Below are 21469 nucleotides of genomic sequence, written 5' to 3'. Positions count from 1 at the left end.
AAAACTGAACCAAACCGAATTGGACCGAACTAAATTAGCTCTATTTTTTAGGACCAAACCAAACCAAATTATAATTCGGTTTGGTCTGGACCGAACCAAATTATTTCGGTCCGGCCCGGTTTGGTTCATGTTTGGACCAAACGAAACCTACAATTACTTGTACATTCACTAACTAAACAATTATATAAAGAAAATAATCATATAATTAGTTTTTCTTTTATATATATAATTAGATGATTGAGAAAAAAAACATGTTTAATTGTTTTTTCTTTTCTATATATAATTAGTTAAATTAATTTAAAACCTTAAAACTTAAGAGTAGTACATATTATATTTCCGTTTGGTTTTGTTCGGTTTTGGACCGGACAAAAACCGAACCGAACCAAAAACCAAACTAGCTTAAAAATTAGGACCGAACCAAACCAAAATATAATTTGATCTGATTTGGTTCGGTTTTTTCGGTCCGGTTTTTTCGGTCTTTGGATTTTCGATTCGATTCTGCTCACCCCTAGCTCAAGGGACCTAATCGGAGATAAGATTCTTGATTTCCAACACCTAGATATACCTGGGTTTTTTTAGTTCAATTTCTCCATGGAATTTATTTCATTTTCAATTAAATTCCTTTACTTGATATTTGATAATTCAAATTTGAAACTCATTTTGAATGAAATGGTTTTTTTATATGAATACCAATAAAATTACAACTAAATAATACTATCAAAATTAATTCTAAATATGTAAATTTTTTTTATATATTATAAATAAAATATAATTTTATATCTTAATTTAAAAAATTTAGATCATTATTTATAAATTCTAAAAAATATATCCTAAATTCATAATTTATAAATATTAATTTTCAAAATATATTAAAAATAATGATTTCGTTAGTATGATATAATTGAGATTAAAACATATTTGTAGATAATTTTTATTAATTTTTCCTTTTTAGTGAACTAAAAGCAGGCCCATAGACTAGGGGAAGGCCCATGGCCGTCCAAAGAGGCTTTGGCCCATGACTTTTCGCTTTGTTAGCAGCTGGCTCATTTTTAATAGGGTTGGTTATTACTCATAATTACTTTAAATAAATAGATATATCTCAATGTTAAAGAAATTATTGCTTATTATATCAAATACTAAGAAATTTATATTGAAAATGTCAAGTATCATCCCCCACATTCCTAATAAACAAAACGGGTAAATTACACCCGTAGCCACTGAGCTTTACCCATTTTCACATTATGGTCACTGAACTTCAATTCTTCCCGATATGGCCACTAAACTTTACACTTTTTAACACCGGTGGCCACTTAACGTCTCAAAACGACCGTTGCCGGCTAAAAATAAAAAATCCAAATCGTTAATGATATTCTAAAGAACTTTAATCCTTGAAAATTTTCGTTTTGAGGTCATTTCGGTGTTGTTTGGTTAGGAGAGAGAAAGTGAATTTTTAGAGAGAGAAAACTTCAAAAAATTGTGATTTTCGAAAATAAAAAATGTGGTTTCATGGTAAATGTCGTTCTGAATAACTTTAATTCTTCAATATTTTCATTTTGAGGTCGTTAACGACCGTTAACGGTCATTTTGAGAAATTAGTTAAAATTGAGTAGTAATCAGTGTTAAAAAATATAAAATTCAATGACCATACCGGGAAGAAATGAAGTTATATGGTCATAATGTGAAAATGGGTAAAGTTCAGTGGCCATGGGTGTAATTTACCCTAAACAAAACCGTTACTTAAAAATAGGTTTTTTTGTTTCAACAGCTTAACAAAATCACATTTGATTCTCTAAAAAAACAAATTCACATCACATTGATGCTATTTTCTATCTTTTAATGATATTCTTATTTTTGGGTAAATTACACCCATGACCATTGAATTTTACCCATTTTTACATTATGGCCACTGAACTTCATTTCTTTCTAGTATAGCTATTGAACTTTACACTTTTTAACACCGATGGCTACTCAATTTTAACTAACTTCTCAAAATGACCGTTAACGACCTCAAAATGAAAATATTCAAGAATTAAAGTTGTTCAGAACAACATTTACCATAAAATCACATTTTTTGGAGTTTTCTCTCTAAAAATTCACTTTCTCTCTCCTAACAAAACAACACCTAAATGACCTCAAAACGAAATTTTTCAAGAATTAAAGTTCCTTAGAATATTATTAACGCTTTGGATTTTTTATTTTTAGCCGTCAACGGTCGTGTTGAGGCGTTAATGGCAATCGGTGATAAAAAAAAGTGTGAAGTTCAATGGCTATACCGGGAAGAAATGAAGTTCAGTGGACATAATGTGAAAATGGGTAAAGTTCAGTGGCATGGATGTAATTTACCCTCTTATTTTTCTTCAACCACTAGTTATCAATGTCATTTAATATTAGTTTTCTACTGATAAAGTAATTTCCACCACGAAGTTATTTGAATCTCTTGAAAATTAAAAAAAAGAGTGAAATATTATGATCCCTTTGAGATATGGACAAGGATAAATAGTTGGGATAATGATAAAAATATAATTCGAGAATTATTATTCAATGTTTGGTACGTGGGATAGGGATAAGGATAAAATAATACATTTTACTATTTTAACCTTATTTAAACTACATAACATTAATTTGAGGGATAAGATGGACTTTTCCATCCTATTAAAATCGCAGGAGCTTATCTCACCTCCTTATACCACTCCCCTCCTGGGTATAGGATTTGAGGAATAAGAGACTTATCTCTCATCTGTCTCACTCTTCTATCTCACAAACAAACGGAGGATAACTTATCTCGTGTATTTTATCCCTATCCCACCTCCTATATCCCTCCTAACAAACACCCTGTAAGTATCTTCCGTTCTACCTTCTCTGAAATTCAGTTTTCATAAAGATTCATATTAAACAAAACATATGAAAGTTGGTGTTTCTCTTATATGTCTTTGACACATTCTTTGCCATTAACACGGAAAATGCGAAAAAAAAAACACCCAAAAAAGAAAAGATACTGTGAATAGTGATTATACAATTTGAAAGAGGGAACTTGTCCACAGAGAATGCAAAAATGGCAGAACCCAGGAAAAGAAAAAAAGTTGTAAGAATGGAAACGTGAATTTGGGGAAAATTAATTATCTAGTATTAAACTACTTTTTAGTAATATATAATTTAAATATATATTTTAACTGTCCAGTTTTGACAAAAGTGTAATAAAGTTTGAGTTTTTTTGATAATATAATTAGAAAAACTATTTTATTGATAAAACATATAAAAACATATGCAGTAAGTGTAAAATTAAATTGACATGTGAGTTTTCGTGTAATTTCCTCTTTTTAATAGGGATAAAATGTAAAAATACTCCTAAAGTTTATAAAATATTAGCAATTTTATCCTTAACATCTAAAATGATGCAATTTTATCTCTAATGTTGACATTTAATAACAATTTTACTCCTAATATTGATAAATTTGATTAATTTTAAACATTATTATAAAATATAGATATTTTATTCTTTAATCTACAAAAATTGAACGTACTTTAATTCTAAAAAAAATCATATTTTTTTATTTAATAATAGAATTGAAGATTAGTATTTTTAAATTTGGTAAAATATTTGAATTGTTTTTGTCCAACTCGTACAAAATACATTATGTTTTGTTAATTTTTAAAAAAAAATTCACATTTGGTCATATGTTTGTGATCTGTCACTAATTAGTGAGGTGAAGTGTAGATGACAAGATTTATGATCAAGAAGACAATTTGATGAATAATTTCTCCAATTGACCAAACTTGTCAACACTATGGATAAAATTGCTCTTAACTTGGATGCCAATGTTAATGGTAAAATTGCACCATTTTAGACGGTTGTGGTAAAATTGCTCATAAATGTAAATATTAGAAGTATTTTTGCACTTTATCCCTTTTTAATATATGGATAGAGTGCAAAAATACCCTTAAAATTGACAAGAATGAATAATTTTACTCATAACGTCTAAAATAGTGCAAATTTACCCCAACAATGAAATGCTCACTTTAGTACTAGGTTATTTAGTTAATTTGGACGTTAATTTTGGTGTTATTTCTTGTTTTGGTATGATTTATCTTCACAAGACACGGATGATTAAAAGGAGCAGAATTGGACCTAACTTGAAGCGAATTTGGACTAGAAGGAAATTTAGAGCTGATTTGGAGGAGCTGAAACGAAGGCAGAGTTAGTCTTGTCTAAGGCCAAGGATTCGGAACTGCAGATTTTTGAATTGATAAGGACTATTCTCCTATTCTATAAGAGTGAACTTGGACATGCACAAATTAGGAGATATGGCAGAACATAAAAGATTCCTGATTGTGATAAATATTCTATTGTTAGCTAACTTTTAGGAAAATGATCTTTTCTACAAAAAAAAAACATCATACTTCACTTTTCGTAGGTAGTTCTTTTTTAGATTTTATTTTTCATTTTTCACTTTTCACTTTGGTTCTCTCCTTAAATAGAAACCATATATTCATCTTGACTATTCGTAGTTGAACTTCTATATTCAGATAAGGGTTAATTCAAGAGAAGTTTTCTTAGAAAAAATGAAAATAAAATAAAAGTAAGAAAATAAAAAAATGAAAAAAAATATAAAATAGAATAATAAAAATGAAAATGAAAAAAAGAGAAAATTTTAACACTTGACCGAACGCGAGCTCATACCCATTCATTACTTCTTGAACCACTTCATAGTCCTGTCTCGTAGCTCTAAAAAGGAAGTAGCAGTCTCGGAAAATAAATGGCTCACTTTAGGAACACCTATAGTAACCTGACACTCTCTCTCCACAAGCTTTCCACCCCCTTTTTCCTAATGAAAGGACTTAGCCCTTCTCGAGAAATAATAAACAGGTAAGGGGATAGAGGATCCCTCAGCCTTATTCCTCGTGTTGGGACGATCAGACCAAAAGTCTGTTTATCAACCAAAATCTGATATGATAGTAAGGTTATACAATTTTAGCAATAAATTTATTCATTTCGCATCAAAACCCAACCTTGACATCATCGATCAAGTGAAACCTCACTCTAGCGGATCATACGCTTTACTCATATCAATATCTTTAAAGTAGCAAATGATACCTTCCCTTGTGATTTCTGTTTCAGGTAATGTGTTGTCTTGAAGGCAATATATATATATATATATATATATATATATATATATATATATATATATATATATGTGTGTGTGTGTGTGTGTGTGTGTGTGGTGTGTGTGTGCGCGCGCGCGGGGGGGGGGGGGGGGGGGGGGTGGGGGGGCACTATGTGACTAAAAAATTACATCATTTAACAATGGTTTCAACCTATTCGCCATCGCCTTTGTAAGAATTTTGTCAACTACGTTACAAAGTGATATTGGCCAGAAATGTGCCACACTAATGGGTTGTTATTTCTTTGCTATAAGGAAAAATATTCGTATGATTCAAATCGTAAGGTAACGCACCTATCTCAAAAAAATCCTCTACAAATTTGCACAACATTCCCACCAACAATTGCCCAAAATTATTCGAAGAAAGCCGGATTCATCCCATCAGGTACAGGTGTTTTGTCCCGGTGCATACCAAATAAGGCAGCTCTTACTTCATCTGTTGTAATATGCTCTATTCGGTAACCATTATGTTCCTCTCTAACCTTCGGGGGTCACACTCTCAAGTACTTCAAATTAAAATGGGTTCATGGTTTGAAAATTTTCAGTGAAATTATTAACCACCAACACCCCTAATTTTCCTTCCTAATCATGTCAGCCACCGTCATCATCTCTTAACTTCTCAATTCTATTTCTTCTCTTTTTTCTTGTATCGTCGGAATGGAAAAATGTGTGTTTGCATCTCCTTCCTCAAGTCAATGCAGTTTTGATCGCTGCTTATAGTAGATATCCATGCTCCCGAGTAAATGAAAATATTCCTCATGTTTATCTTGAAAAACCTCCACTACTCCCATACCACGTTGATTGCATAGCCCCTCAAGTCTAGCTTTACACTTCTCAATATCGACTTAATCTAACTCAGATAATCCTCACCCCAATGCTTCACTGCACCACTACATTCCTTCAGCTTTGTTTGTATATCCCCTGTAATACTCTTCCTCCACATATATTCCACAATCTTCCGAAATTTGAAGTCGTCTAACCAAACATTCTCGAACTAGAAGCGCTTAACCCATGCTCTCCTATGTTGCTGCTTAAGTGAAAGAAATAGTGGTAAATGGTCCGAAGATGAAAAATTGAGAACCTTAATCATCACTTGTGAGAATAAACCCAACCAATCAACCGTAGCAGAACGTCTATTTAAATTTTCTTCGACCCACTCCTTCGTACCGCTTCCTCTTTTCCATGTAAACAAACTCCCCACATTTCCTATATCGATTAGACCACTACCAGTGATAGCTTGTTGTTGTCCTCAGAATAGACTCTAGCAAGTGCACTAGATACAAGTAATAAAGTGATAAGTCAAGTATCGTCTCTACAGGGATTGTGGACCAAAGCTTACATGAAAAACGATTCAGAACAAGGTGTTCGTGTGTGTGTGACTTCTTTTAGTTGAGAAATGATGTGACGTGTTAACAGCAATACTTGTTAACAGATTTAGTGTAATAAGATTAGTTTTGATAATGATAAAGGAAAAGTAGAACAGGCTAAGCACAGCGGAACAGGTTACCTTAAGTTCCTAAACAGCCTAATTAGTTATGAATGATGCAAATGAAGACAAGGTTTCTGCTTTAATGCTCACTTAACTCAACTCTTGTGTGTTCTTAAGATTCTAAGACTTACTAAAACCAATAGCGTCCTAAAGGTTTGTTCTTTCTTGCATTAAGGTCGAAGCAGCATTTCAAATGAGAAAACCCTTGATACAACCACCTAACATGTCTGCTTCGGGGTTGGATGTTTGATAGAGAGTCAATGAAGATGAAAGCAGTGTCCTATCATTCATCTAACACAAGCATATATGCACAAGCACTGAAATATAAAACCTCATCAAACACTTCATAGAAGAGCACCATTCATTCATTAATAGACTTATGGAACTTACATCACCGGCCCAAACTGGCCGAGCCTATTCAAAAGGACTACTCACTCATACAAGCGAGTGAGCAATCTACTGGTTTAAATCTCTGAAACTCCATCTATGGAGCTTTCTTTCTTCCCGGCAAAAGTTTATACTTTAGTTTAATAAAAAGTGCGATCCCTTCCCCTTCCTTACTCTATCTATTTAAAGGAAAGGCCAGGGTTAATACGGTACCAAAAGTATCTGATCCAAAATATTACAATCCCAAGTCAATTGTTCATTAAACTAAAATGCTAAAAGTAGTGAAGATCCTTTTGACCCTTGAACACTCAAGGGTCGAGCTTTCCTTTCATCTTGTTGCTTCCTGACTGCACTTATCCGCCTTTCCGCCTGTAGCTACTGCCATACCTACTTCTCGTCCTGTCACTGTCCATCATTAGAAGTTCTGGTGTGTGACCGCTGGATCAAAGAATGGCTCAATCTCCTCTTGGTATGTGCGAAACAGGCTGCTTCCAGTCTGTTCGGCTTAAATTTTCCTTATCTGCACAAAAGCATCTATAAGACCTTCTTTCTTGTAATAAAACATAAAAACACCCTTAATTTATTATAATTAATACGTTAAAGTGTAGTCAATTTCATGCCTAACAAATACCCCCAAATTGAATCTTTGCTTGTCCTCAAGTAAACAATAGATAGAAAACAAGTTAATCCAAAGGAAAAAGAGTTAGGAATGAAAGAATACGGAAACAGGGTTTTTTTAGTGTTTTAGAGAACGGAGAGGATGATAGTAATCGTTTTGCTCCGAGGAGATATTGACAGACTATTTGCAAGTTATGATCTTTTGACGAGGTTATGCTAGAGCTAGATTGTGTACCCTACTCGAGAAATTCTTTAAAGCTTAAAATTAGACCTCAATTTTCACATGGAACAACCTGTTTGCCTATCATGCCTCACCAAGGAATGGAATTTTTCACTCACTCTCGTATGGCACTTATTTTCCATAGGGAAAGAAATGCAACTTCACTCCTCAGCTCAGTAAATACACCCTTAGGGTGTGAGTTTGCTTTTTGGTCCTATGTCTATGGATCAAAAAATTTCCAAACATAGTCCAAAGGTCTTGACATAGGTTGTAATGTTAGGCTAAGGTTCAGGTATGGAAGTGAGTAGCTATTTAGGTGTAAGAATTCTGTCTGCATGCAACGATATTTAAATATACCCAGTTCTCAACACATGAGTAATTCTGTTCTTAACCTAAACATTCTACACGGCCTGTTTCATAACATTGGCCAGACTATTCTTTAAACACACAAAAGACAACCATCCAAACATTTTATTTCCGGCTCAAGATATGAACATGTGTCCAGTCATAAAACACTTTATTCACAGAGTTTTTTATCTATCCTTACTTCAGCATCCTCCCTCAAATGTCATTATTTTAGCAATTTTATCTTCATGCGCTCATATTTTCTTGACAATGTATTTAACTAGAGCAGCTTGTTTTGAGGCATGAGACAGATTCAAGGTGCTTTGGGATAACAGTGAAGGGAATGGGTTCCTTTGAGTGGTGTGTTTCAGAAAGAACAGGTTAAGGCACAAGTTGGTTATCCTAAAGTGTGAGTGCAATGCACAGGTAGACTTTTTGTGTAGTGAATTTGGGATCTAAATGCCTTTTTCCTCCTATGTTTGTCAAAAAGAGATTCCATTTCAACAGGGCATACCCAAGCAAATTCTCCCTAAAGATAGTAAGTGCTGGCCCACTCGAAAAAATATCAATGCATATTTAAATGCAATTGCAGGCTCAAGTTCTCACTATTTTTGGGGACTATGCATTGAGGCAAAGGGTTCCTCTTGTGAAAGTTGATTTAAAACTTCAGAATTTTTGGAACTTCAAGACTCGGGTAGACACAGATCAAACATTAGGCTATCACCATACATTTTACTCATAACAAGCACAGTCTGTTCAACTGCGGAAACAAAATGAAGAATATGTACCAGGAAATGAACAATATGAAAAATATTTACGAAGAATATTTACTCAGGGTATTATAAATCAAAGATCACAGGGGGATACTTGTTATTCATCAGGTTAAACTATACTAACAACTTGTTCGGGCTTTTATCATGTTTATGCATACAGATATTGTAATTTGTAATTCCCCACCCCCAAATTAGAATGGAACATTGTCCTCAATGTTAGAATGAAGGCAAGCATAAGATAAACAATATCGGCATGATAAAGATCTGAGTGTGCAAAAATTTGAAAAGAAAGGTGATAGATGTTACCAGATGCTTAGGACAACGACACATTTGAAGTATCAGACGGGCGGGGAAAGAGAGGAATCAACCTCTCTATCCGCAGCGGCAGTAGCGCCATCCCCTTTCGAGGAGGCACCGGCGTTGGCAGGTGTTTCAAGTTTAGTTCTTACCGGACTTTTGATCGAAAAACCAGATGGACTCTCCTTCCCATGTTCCTCAACATAGAGATTTTTGAGCATGTCAAGCTCTCCCTGCTGCACGACATACTTTCACTCAAGAGCAAATATCAGTTCTCGGTTGGCCTGGTTTTGAGCAAACAGGGCATGGAACTTGGTCAGGATGTCTTCATTGGAGAGCTTGGCACATTTCTGATAAAAGCCCATATCTTTGGCTTGCTCGATTTGTTCCGACTCGGATGATACTGACACAGCAGGCTCATTTTTCCTCTTTCGACTTTCGGCCCTTTTGGCTTCCACAAAATCCGGCATCCAGACCCACTTCCCGTTTACCATCCTTCTGAACAGCATGCTCTGAAGGCTCTTCAAATCTATTTGGTCAGGGTGGTTAACCACGGTGAGCCGGTTCCTATCTTCAGGCTTGAACACCCCAATGGCCTCCGCTATACGAGTCAAAATACTACCACAACATATGACCGACGAGTTCTTCCTACCAAACGCATTAATATACTCCCCGAACCAAAAACCCAGGTTCATTCTCCGCCCTTTCACCATACTCCACAGAGCGGTGAGGTCGGCATGAGGGATAGTGTCTTGATTTTCACGTTCGAAGATGGTGCCTGAGATGAGTTTATGCAGATACCTGATGGCATAATCCTCGATACCTGACGCCTTGGATGCACTACCGTCATAACTTGGCTGGCCCGAGATTGAATGCCAAAAAGTCGATGGGTTGAACTCATTAGGGGTTTCTGTAAACGCCCCTTTGTACCCTTCAGACTCCAAGTCGTCGTCATCCGCCGCTCCTAGGAGATTGTTGAACGTGTTCAAGGAAGGCCTTTGAGTGTGGGTCATGAGCCGAAAACTAAATTTTCCCTCTTCATCAGGGTCGGTGATCTCGGGATTGTGTTTGAAAGTTGCAAGAAACTCCAAGGTGAGTTCTTTATACGCTAGTTCTTTCATCTCAAAGAAGCACCTGAAACGTCCCGCTTCCATGGGTTTCCTCACTCGTTCAGTAAGCTGAAGCTTTTTCAATGTATCCCAGCACACAGTTTGTATCGGCCCAAACTCGAACTGAGCCAGATCATCATAGTATTATTGTATGGTGGCGTCCTTGAACTGGGACAGCTTCTTTACCAATTTCTCATCGGGGACAAATGCAGTTGCGCTTGTGCCTGCCATTTTGTTCTTCCCCCTGTCTTTCTTTGTGCCCTCGATTTTAACCTGCTTTCCTAATCCTCGAGTCCTCATCCTGTTCTCGCGTCTAAATATGGTTTCCCAAAGATAACGATCATATAACATATGGGGAATAGTGTGAAAAAGATGTGTGAAGCAAATTTGAACAAGGGTCCGTAATGTGGTTGGTCTCTTTAAGTAGAGAGAAGAGTGAACGGTCTGCTGCCAAACCGTCATTATGACAGCGTTCCAATGAACGCCACCTGTACGAGTGGTTGGCAACAGGCCCGTCCAGTCGAAGAGACTCCTGGTGTGGCAAACGGTTACTTTTCTAAATTTTGAATGGACTATTCCCCTACCACTTTGGTTTTACCGAGCATAGTAGGATATCATAAGTACCAAGCGACAGATGATTTGATGTTCACTTTTTCTATCCACAGTTTGCTTCCCGTTTCCCAAGGATTACTCTTCAACACAAATTTATTTATTTCACCTACTTCCAACAAGTAAAAATGTAAAACTAGACCCATAAGGTAGGGTAAAAGTTTTACGTCTTTGCTTGCACAGGAATTACCAAAATTACGGACCATCATATGACACAAAATTGATCTTAACTTGACTAAACGACGCTAAATATTATTTGACAAGACTGAAAATGTAAACTATTTAAAATGCAATGTTACTTGTGCTACAATTGGTGTTTGTAGCGAACACCTTGTTTTTGCTTCTATTTGCTTGGGGGATCCTGGAAGTGGACTGTGTCAACCTTCCTTGTGTGGTCATTCTCGAGATAGGGTTTTAATCTTTGCCCCTTCACCTTGAAAGGTTCATGACCCTCTTTGCCAATTTCGACTGCTCCATGTCCAAACACCTTGTTTTACCAAATACGGCCCCGACCATCTTGATTTCAGCTTTCCAGGGAACAACTTGAGTCTCGAATTGTACAAAAGAACTCTCTGTCCTTCGTGAAACGTCTTCATCTGGATTTTTCTATCGTGCCACATTTTGGTCTTGTCCTTGTAATTTACTGCATTTTCATACAAAAACAGCCTGAATTCTTCCATGTCACAGAGTTGCAGTCTTCTTTGGTCTCCCACAGCCTGTTGCTCAAAATTCAAGAAGGTTAATGCCCAAAAGGCCCTATGTTCCATTTCAACCGGCAAATGACAGGACTTGCCGTACAATAATCTAAACGGGGACATTCCAATGGGTGTCTTATATGCAGTCCTATACGCCCAAAGAGCATCGTCAAGCTTGTTTGCCCAGTCTCTCCTAGAATTGCCAACAGTTTTCTCTAAAATTCTTTTGATTTCTCGATTCGAAATCTCAACCTGTCCACTAGTTTGTCGATGGTAAGGTGTGACAATTCTATGAGAGACTCCAAGTTTGCCCATCATCTTCTCAAATTTAGCATTGCAAAAGTGGGTTCCTTGATCACTAATGACCGCTCGTGGGACACCGAATCGGGCAAACGGCCTTTTCAGGAATTTTACAACCACACGAGCATCATTGGTGGGACTAGCCATCGCTTCCACCCACTTGCTTACATAATCGACAGCCACTAAGATATATTTATGCCCAAAAGATGTAGGGAATGGTCCCATGAAATCTATTCCCCATATATCAAAAATCTCACAAACAACTATGTTGTTTAGGGGCATGGAATTTCTAGCCGAAATGTTACCTGTTCGTTGGCACTCATTGCAAGTGCAAACAAACAAGTTTGCATCTTTAAAAAGTGTTGGCCAGAAAAAACCTGATTGAAGTACTTTGGCTGCAGTCCTGCTGGCGCTATGATGTCCTCCTGCTTCTTTGTCATGACAATGGCTCAGAACAGCTTGTCCTTCCTCGTGAGAGATGCACCTGCGAATAATTTGGTCGGCGCATAGCCTAAAGAGATAGGGTTCTTCCCAAAAATAATATTTAATTTCTGCATAGAACTTCCTCCTTTGGTTAGTGGACAGGTTATGAGGTTTAAGTGAACTGGCCAGGTAATTGGCGATGTCTGCAAACCATGGAGCAGGCTGTATGGTATACAGGCGCTCGTCTGGAAAATTTTCCAAAATCTCTGGTTGTTCCTGGTTACCTTGGTGAGAAATTCTTGACAAATGATCAGCTGCTACATTTTCCGTTCCCTTCTTATCCTTAATTTCGAGATCGAACTCTTGAAGCAAGAGTAACCACCATATCAACCGTGGCTTTGCATCCTTCTTTGCGAACAAGTAGCGTAGCGCAGTGTGGTCTGTGTGAACAATGACTTTTGACAGAACCAAATACGGGCGAAATTTGTCGAAAGCATACAGTACTGCCAGGAGCTCTTTCTCGGTAGTGGTATAGTTCTGTTGGGTCTCGGTTAATGTTTTGCTTGTATAATAGATATGCATGAACTTCTTCTCAATCCTCTGCCCCAGAACAGCTCCCACACATGTATCGCTAGCATCACACATCATTTCAAACGGCTGTTCCCAGTCGGGTCCTGCCAGTATGGGCGAGTTGATCAGCTTGCCTTTCAACAATTCAAAAGCTTTCAGATAGCTTGTATCAAATAAGAATTCTGCATCTTTATGTAGCAGAGCTGACAAAGGTAGTGAGATCTTTGAGAAATCTTTGATAAATCTTCGGTAGAACCCGACATGTCCAAGGAAACTTCTGACATCCTTTACATTAGTTGGAACAACCAGTTTCTCTATCACTTCCACCTTAGCTTTGTCTACTTCCATCCCCCTTTCAGAAATTTTATGCCCGAGAACAATTCCACCAGTAACCATGAAGTGGCATTTTTCCCAATTCAAGACTAAGTGGGTTTCCTTGCATCGCACAAGCACATCCTCGAGGTTGTTCAAGCAGTTCCCAAAAGAGTTTCCATAAACAGAGAAGTCTTCCATGAAGATCTCCACTGTCTGCTCCACCATATCATGAAATATAGACATCATGCATCTTTGAAACGTGGCTGGGGCGTTGCATAATCCAAATGGCATGCGCCTGTAGGCATATGTCCCATAAGGACATGTGAAAGTTGTATTCTCTTGATCTTCACTGTGGATTGCAATCTGATTGTACCCCGAATATCCGTCAAGGAAGCAATAAAATGCATACTCTTCTAACCGTTCTAACATCTGATCAATGAAGGGCAAAGGGAAGTAATCCTTCCTTATGGCTTCGTTGAGCTTCCAGTAATCCACACTAACACGCCATCCTGTTATGATTCTTATGGGGACCAACTCATCTTTCTCATTGAGAACCATTGTGGTTCCTCCTTTCTTTGGCACAACATGAACAGGGCTTGTCCACACACTATCGGAAATTGGGTAAATAATTCCGGCATCCAACAACTTGATCACATCTTTTCGCACGACCTCCTTCATGTGGGGGTTTAGTCTCTGCTCGTGGCTGGATAGATGGCTTATGATCCTTCTCCATCAAAATTCTGTGGACACAGACTGTTGGGCTAATACCTTTTATATCATCAATTTTCCATGCGATTGCATCCTTGTTTCTTCGCAGTACCTCCATGAGTTGAACTTTCTGATCAGGAGTTAACTTTGAAGATATAATCACTGGGCTTCCGCTGGGTGGTTCCAGGAAGGCATACTCCAGGTGTGAGGGTAAAGGTTTTAGTTCGGGTTTAGACAATGGCACAGTGGGTATTTCAGGTGGTTCTTGATGAGTGGCAATAGTAGGATCTAGAGGAGGTGTAGGTAAGTTGGATTCGATGGAACAGCCTGTTCCTTCATATAAGTTCACCTCTTCTCCCAAGAGAGTCTCTAGAGTGTCCTGTTCCTGCAAAGTGGAAAGACTTTGAAAATCATCTAAGAAATAACATGTGTCATCACTAGTGTTAGCTCTTCTCATCGCCTCATTCATTTTGAAAATGATTTCCTCCCCATTAATTCTAAAAAATAGTTGTCCCTCTCCCACATCTATCAATGCTTTACCCGTTGCTAAGAACGGTCTACCTAGGATAATAGGAACATGCAGGTCCTCATTTATGTCCATTATGATGAAATCAACTGGCAAAATGAATTTCCCTACTTTAACCAGTACATCTTCCACAACTCCCTTAGGGTAACATAATGACCGATCGGCCAACTGAATAGACATTCTGGTTGGTTGTGGTTCTCCTAGTCCTAGTTTAGCGTACACAGAATATGGCATAAGGTTTATGCTAGCTCCTAGGTCACATAGTGCATTTTCAATATTTAACTTGCCAATCGAACAGGGAATAGAAAAACTCCCTGGATCTTTTAGCTTTTTCAGAAGCTGCTGCTTGTTCTGGAGTATTGAAGAACAGTCCCTGTTTAGTTGGATCATTGAGATGTTTTCCAACTTCTTCTTGTTTGACAATATATCTTTCAGGAATTTTGCATATGACGACATTTGGGTGAGTGCTTCCACGAAAGGAATGTTGATATGCAAGTTCCTCAAGGTGTCTAGCACCTTAGAATTTTGTTCTTCCAGCTTCTTGTTTATTAACCTCGTCGAATAAGGTACATGTGGAACATAAGGGTGAGGTGGTTTGTACTTCTTTCCCTATTCCTCCTGGTCTTGATCACTGGTTGATTCTACCCCGACTGGTTCTTCTTGACTAGAAACAGTTTGTTTCTGCTCGCCTTCAGCATTTTCGGATGTTCCTGCATATTCAGCATTTTCATCAGTAGGTACATTTGGTTTAGTTTGCTTACCAGATCTCAGAGTAATAGCCATGACACCGCCTTTGGGGTTTGGCTCTGTGTTACTTGGCATTATCCCTTTTCCTTTTGACGTAGATGCAGCGAGCTGATGGACCTGTGTCTCTAGATTTTTAATTGAAGCTTGTGTCTGCTTCATGAACTGCATCATCATTGTCTTCATGTCTGGTTCTATTTCTTCATTGGAATGAACAGCTTGTTTATAGTGCTGCTGAGGTTGTCTCTGGTAGTGTCCTCCCTGTTGTTGCTGATACCTTGGTTGTTCCTGCTGATTAGGCTGCCCTGTCCATCCGAAATTCGGGTGATTTCTTGTTGCTGGGTTGTAGGTGTTTGAGTATGGATTTGGTGGATTTCTTTGATTATACCCGGCATAATCACATTCTCCCTATTCACCTTTCCTTTGTTTAACTCCAGGGCAGTTGATGTTGAAATGACGCCCTCCATAAAAATCACATATGTCATTGAACGGGGGTTCGTTGTGAATTGATGATACATTTATCTTGCCGAGCTGTCTTGCAAGCTGTTCCACCTGGCTGGTTACTTTTGACACAACATCATCATTCCCCGTTCTTTTTCCTTCACTTCTGGCTGAGTGCCAGTTATAGCTTGTGCTCACTACTCTCTCAATAAGGTCATACAAGGCTTGTGGTTCAAGATCTTCAGGGTTTCCATTGGCAATGGATTCGATCTGGATTTTATAAATGTTGGTGACTCCATTGTAAAAGTTCTGCACTTGAATCCACATGGGGATGCCATGATTGGGTACCCTTCTTAGTAGTTCCTTGTATCTTTCCCATGCCTCGGCTAAGGATTCATCCTCTTCTTGCACGAAATGGGATACCTCGTTTCTGAGTTTAATGGCCTATCTTGGTGGGAAATATTTCATTAGAAATGCGATGGCCATTTCTTCCCATGTGGTGATTGTCCCTGGTTTCAAGTTTTTCAACCAATTCTTTGCTTTATCTTTGAGAGAAAAAGGGAACAGCTTTAGCCAGATCACATCGTCGGAAACTCCTCGGTTTGATCTGAAAGTGTTGCACAGTGTGATGAACTCCTGGATATGCCCATTTGGATCTTCTAACTGGTATCCATTGAACTGTACTGCTGCCTGCAACATTTGTATCATAGATGCTTTCACCTCAAACATGTTGTTTCCTTTGTTGGGCAACACGATGCACGACGAATGTCCTTCCGTGGTTGGTCTCGAATAGTCTCTAATTCTCATAACTGGAGGGTTGTTATTTTCTCCTTCTTCTTCCTGATTTGGTTGGACTGGTTGTTCGGGCGGTACCCTTCCAACCATCCTTCTTTCTCTTTGTCGCTCTCTTTGTCTTGCACGTCGAGCTCCCGCTCGGTTTTGTCTACACGTTCTCTCTAATTCGAGATCGATAGGAAAAACAGGAGGTCCAGCTCTGCGCATAAACAAATGGAGAACTCTTTCTGGCTGCACTAGTTAGCAAACAGATTAAAAACACCTTTGTTTCACATAAAATTTCATATAAAATTTGTTGCTTTCAATCCCCGGCAACGGCGCCAAAAGCTTGTTGTCCTCAGAATAGACTCTAGCAAGTGCACTACATACAAGTAATAAAGTGATAAGTCAAGTATCGTCTCCACAGGGATTGAGGACCAAAGCTTACATGAAAAACGTTGCAAAACAAGGTGTTCGTGTGTGTGTGTGACTTCTTTTAGTTGAGAAATGATGTGACGTGTTAACAGCAATACTTGTTAATAGATTTAGTGTAATAAGATTAGTTTTGATAATGATAAAGGAAAAGTAGAACAGGCTAAGCACAGCGGAACAAGTTACTTTAAGTTCCTAAACAGCCTAATCAGTCATGAATGATGCAAATGAAGACAAGGTTTCTGCTTTAGTGCTCACTTAAGTCAACTCTCGTGTGTTCTTAAGATTCTAAGACTTACTAAAACCAACAGCGTCCTAAAGGTTTGTTCTTTCTTGCATTAAGGTCGAAGCAGCATTTCAAATGAGAAAACCCTTGATACAACCACCTAACATGTCTGCTTCGGGGTTGGATGTTTGATAGAGAGTTCAATGAAGATGAAAGCAGTGTCCTATCATTCATCTAACACAAGCATATATGCATAAGCACTGAAATATAAAACCTCATCAAACACTTCATAGAAGAGCACCATTCATTCATTAATAGACTTAGGGAACTTACATCACCGGCCCAAACTGGTCGAGCCTATTCAAAAGGACTACTCACTCATACAAGCGAGTGAGCAACCTGCTGGTTTAAAGTTCTGAAACTCCATTTATGGAGCTTTCTTTCTTCCCGGCAAAAGTCTATACTTTAGTTTAATAAAAAGTGCGATCCCTTCCCTTTCCTTACTCTATCTATTTAAAGGAAAGGCCGGGGTTAATACAGTACCAAAAGTATCTGATCCAAAATATTACAATCCCAAGTTAATTGTCCATTAAACTAAAATGCTAAAAGTAGTGAAGATCCTTTTGACTATTGAACACTCAAGGGTCGAGCTTTCCTTTCATCTTGTTACTTCTTGACTGCACTTATCCGCCTTTCTGCCTGTAGCTACTGCCACACCTACTTTCCGTCCTGTCATTGTCCATCATCAGAAGTTCCGGCGTTTGACCGCTGGATTAAAGAATGGCTCAATCTCCTCTTGGCATGTGCGAAACAGGCTGCTTCCAGTCTGTTCGGCTTAAACTTTCCTTATCTGCACAAAAGCATCTATAAGACCTTCTTTCTTGTAATAAAACATAAAAAAACCCATTAATTTATTATAATTAATACGTTAAAGTGTAGTCAATTTCATGCCTAACACTTGTTGAAAGCCTCATAACAACCATGTCAGATGAGGAACCTGACCTCTCTTCTCTTCATGTCTTAATAAATCGTTAAAGTCTCCCATACAACACCAGAGAAGATCAGAACTTGCAGTAAGATGTCGAATAGTGTCCCAAAACTCCTGTCGCCTCCCCCTTTCTTGACTTCCATAGAATCCCGTAAATCTCCATCGCTGCTCGACCCCCAATTGAATCAAAACATACACATAATTTCTTCAAGCATCAACAACCTCTATTATGCTATCATGCACCCTCCACCGTGACTAATACAATCCACACTCCAATACCCTTTGAACCTCAGTTTCCTACGAACATCATCTAATCTACTTAAAATTAAACGTGTTTCTGAAAGAAAAATCACATCCGGTTTATTTTGTTGGACCAGATCCAAAAAAACTTAAATTGCCTTCGGGAATTCCATACCAAGATACTCATAATGCACTAAAAAATGGCTTTTAAACAGAGTCAATTTAATATGATGCATGTTTAATATAAGGAAATTGAAGATAAAAGTGGTGGGGATAAGATTTTTACAAATGTCATTAAGAAAATATTGCAGAAATTAAATGATAGCAAATTAAAAAAAATGTATATATATATCTCTTGGTTGAAATTGGAAGATGGAGAATTATTTTTTCTATGGTAGCAAAAATTGATGGAAGATTGAAAATAATAATTAAGAAAGGGAATTTGATTTTATTTTCATAAATATTGAATTTCAAGAAATTTCAAGAAATTCCAGAATTCAGCACAATTTAAAATGAATAACAGGTATGTTTCTGAATTCAATTGTTGTAAATATTCATGGATTTTTATGAGAATATGTTTATGATTTGAAGGATTTGATATTATATATGATTGTTTTTTATAATTCAAGATACAATATTATTTTTCTTGATTATGATGATTAAATCTTTGAGGAATTTATTATACCACATTAGAATTTATAGGTTATGTTAAGAAATTTATATAAATTGATGTAGAATTAAATTGGTGTAATATGAATTGGCTATATATGTTATTCAATCTTAATAATTTGTTCCTTTTTTATCAATTAACTTTCTGTAATTAGTGGCCAACCTTCCAACTCTTTAAACTCAACAATCGTAATACATTTGGTCACATTTTACCTATATGACAGATATGGCACCTACACGCCTTCTAATATTGATAACACCAACATGTGTCATGTCACTACTATGTAGGTAAAAAATGGCTAAATATGTTACCATTGTTGAGTTTAGGGATTGAAAGGTTGGTCACTAACCAGATCTAAGCCAGACCAAAACTTCGTGTGGCACCGAGAACTCCCTGAATCATTGGCCAGCCAACTCCTACCAAAGGGACTATCCCCTTTTAGTGTCTCGGTAATTCGTTTGTTGGTAATTCCTCCCGAATAGTCTCTTTATGTACAAACCTCGTCACATAAAGGACACACACTATGGGCCAACTCCTGGGCGCAAAGTGTCCACAGAGTTTCCCTTATGGAGATATCCGCCTCCTTTCACAAAGGTTGAATAGCCGACTCTTATAATCCCCAGTGGACTAGGATGAATCATTTAAACCAGTACTGATAACTAGCAAGGGGTTGGCGAAGATCCGACGCCAGGGTGTTCCTATCCTCCTAGAGTGTTTCTTATGCCAACTCGGACCCCACGGCTAGTGTATGTTGATATGTCTCATTCAAAAAATCTTCCTTATAGCCTTGCCAATGCTTGAAATGGCCTTGCCCATGATTGGTGTGAGTTTACCATGGCCAACCCCCTTGAACAGGGGATTAACCGACAAAAAGGATCAAACTAAGGGGCTCGGGAGGTATTAAGGGTCCATTTGGCTACTTGCTGTTTGCTGTTCTGTTTACTGGTTGTTGTTCCTGTTTGATGTTGCCTTTCGAAAAGGCTGAGATTCTCTGCTTTTGTAAAAAGCTGCTTTTCAGCGGTAAAAGGTAAACAGGAGGAGTCTAACCAAATACCTAAAACGTTGCCTTTCAAAGTGAAAAGGCAAACATGAAGTGAAAAGTAGGTAAACAAACACCCTCTAAGTCTTCTTATTTTAATAGATATTATAATTAACATATTCTAAATCATAAAAAATGCAATTAAATGAAAAAAATAACAAATTTGCCTTCAATGTTTAGGGTTTGAAGAACAATTCAGAAGACAAAAACATGAATATTGTAGAAGCAAGATGTGTATGTTTTGATGACATAAACTCCAACATATACCCAGAAGAAGCTGAGTTAAGTAACGAGTTACGAGTTGCAGATGAAGTAATAACCAAAATGGAATTAGATTTGGCACGAGCTGCAGAAAAGCTAGTGAACCTAAGTATACGTATGATGCATGCATCAATAAAGGAAACTGAGTTCGAAGCTGTTGCCCTAACAACGAGTTATGACTCGTTGAGTGAGTCAGTGGAGACTCTAGAATTTGATCTGTTGTGTAGGATTGTGGAATCTCAGGTAACAGAAGTTGATTTGTTCATCAAAAGTGTGCAAGAAAACATTGTTGAAGCTCATAAACATAAACATAATTTGGGGAAGATTTTCATTGTAATGGAAGAAAGATTGATTGATGCTGAAGAATCATTGAAGCAATCACAAGATCAGATTTTGGAAATTAGAGAGCAATCTACTAAGTTTCAAAGGACATTATATCATCTCAATGGAATACAAAATTGTAAGATATCTCCTATTTCTTTCTCTCTCTTTGTTCGGTGTTTAACGACAGTCTAGTTTAATATGAATTCAGAGACATTCTACTCTGAATCGGGACCAGTAGCAGTCCTTTCATTCAGATGATGCCACACCAATAGTTGGGATAATATGGCATCATCTGAGTGGAATGACTATTACTAGTCCTGATTCAACGTAGAACTTTTTCTTGATTCGAGCCAGTAACTTTATACATATCACATTGTGGTTTAGACCTTTATCATTGTTGACTTTTATAGATGTCCTATATTGACTTTTGATGGTGTGACATGTTGATTTGATTACATGTCAAAAAATATTAGTTATATTTTTCTCTTTGCTAACGGTGTAATTTTTACTTTGTAATTTTTACTTTGTAACAAAAACATATCACATTTTTCTACTAATAAATGCGCACGTTAACTTTTGTTCTACTTTATTTCATGTAAAAGCATGAATCAATATAATTTTAGGTATTTATAAAGATAAGATTGTGATATTTCTTTTTATTTCAAAAGAGAATATATGTTTTATATTGTTAATAAAATAAGAAATTCAACAATAATGTTACATTTTGCTAAGGCCTAATACATCACCATCTCTCTGAACTTGTCCAAAATAGTAGATTGGCCCCCTG

The 21469-nt window shown here is 37.2% G+C and overlaps 1 non-coding gene across 1 annotated transcript; it reads left to right on the top strand.

Annotated features, from left to right (window-relative positions):
- Nucleotides 1–16059: 16059 nt before the first annotated feature.
- Nucleotides 16060–16166, top strand: LOC136234347 (small nucleolar RNA R71). The gene has a single exon (XR_010691234.1). It is a non-coding gene; the product is annotated as a small nucleolar RNA R71 (small nucleolar RNA).
- The last annotated feature ends 5303 nt before the right edge of the window (nucleotides 16167–21469 follow it).

Source organism: Euphorbia lathyris, chromosome 6, assembly GCF_963576675.1.
Source record: "Euphorbia lathyris chromosome 6, ddEupLath1.1, whole genome shotgun sequence".
Taxonomy (NCBI): domain Eukaryota; kingdom Viridiplantae; phylum Streptophyta; class Magnoliopsida; order Malpighiales; family Euphorbiaceae; genus Euphorbia; species Euphorbia lathyris.
Note: the sequence above shows the minus strand (reverse complement) of the source record. Positions and strands in the feature narration are given on the sequence as shown.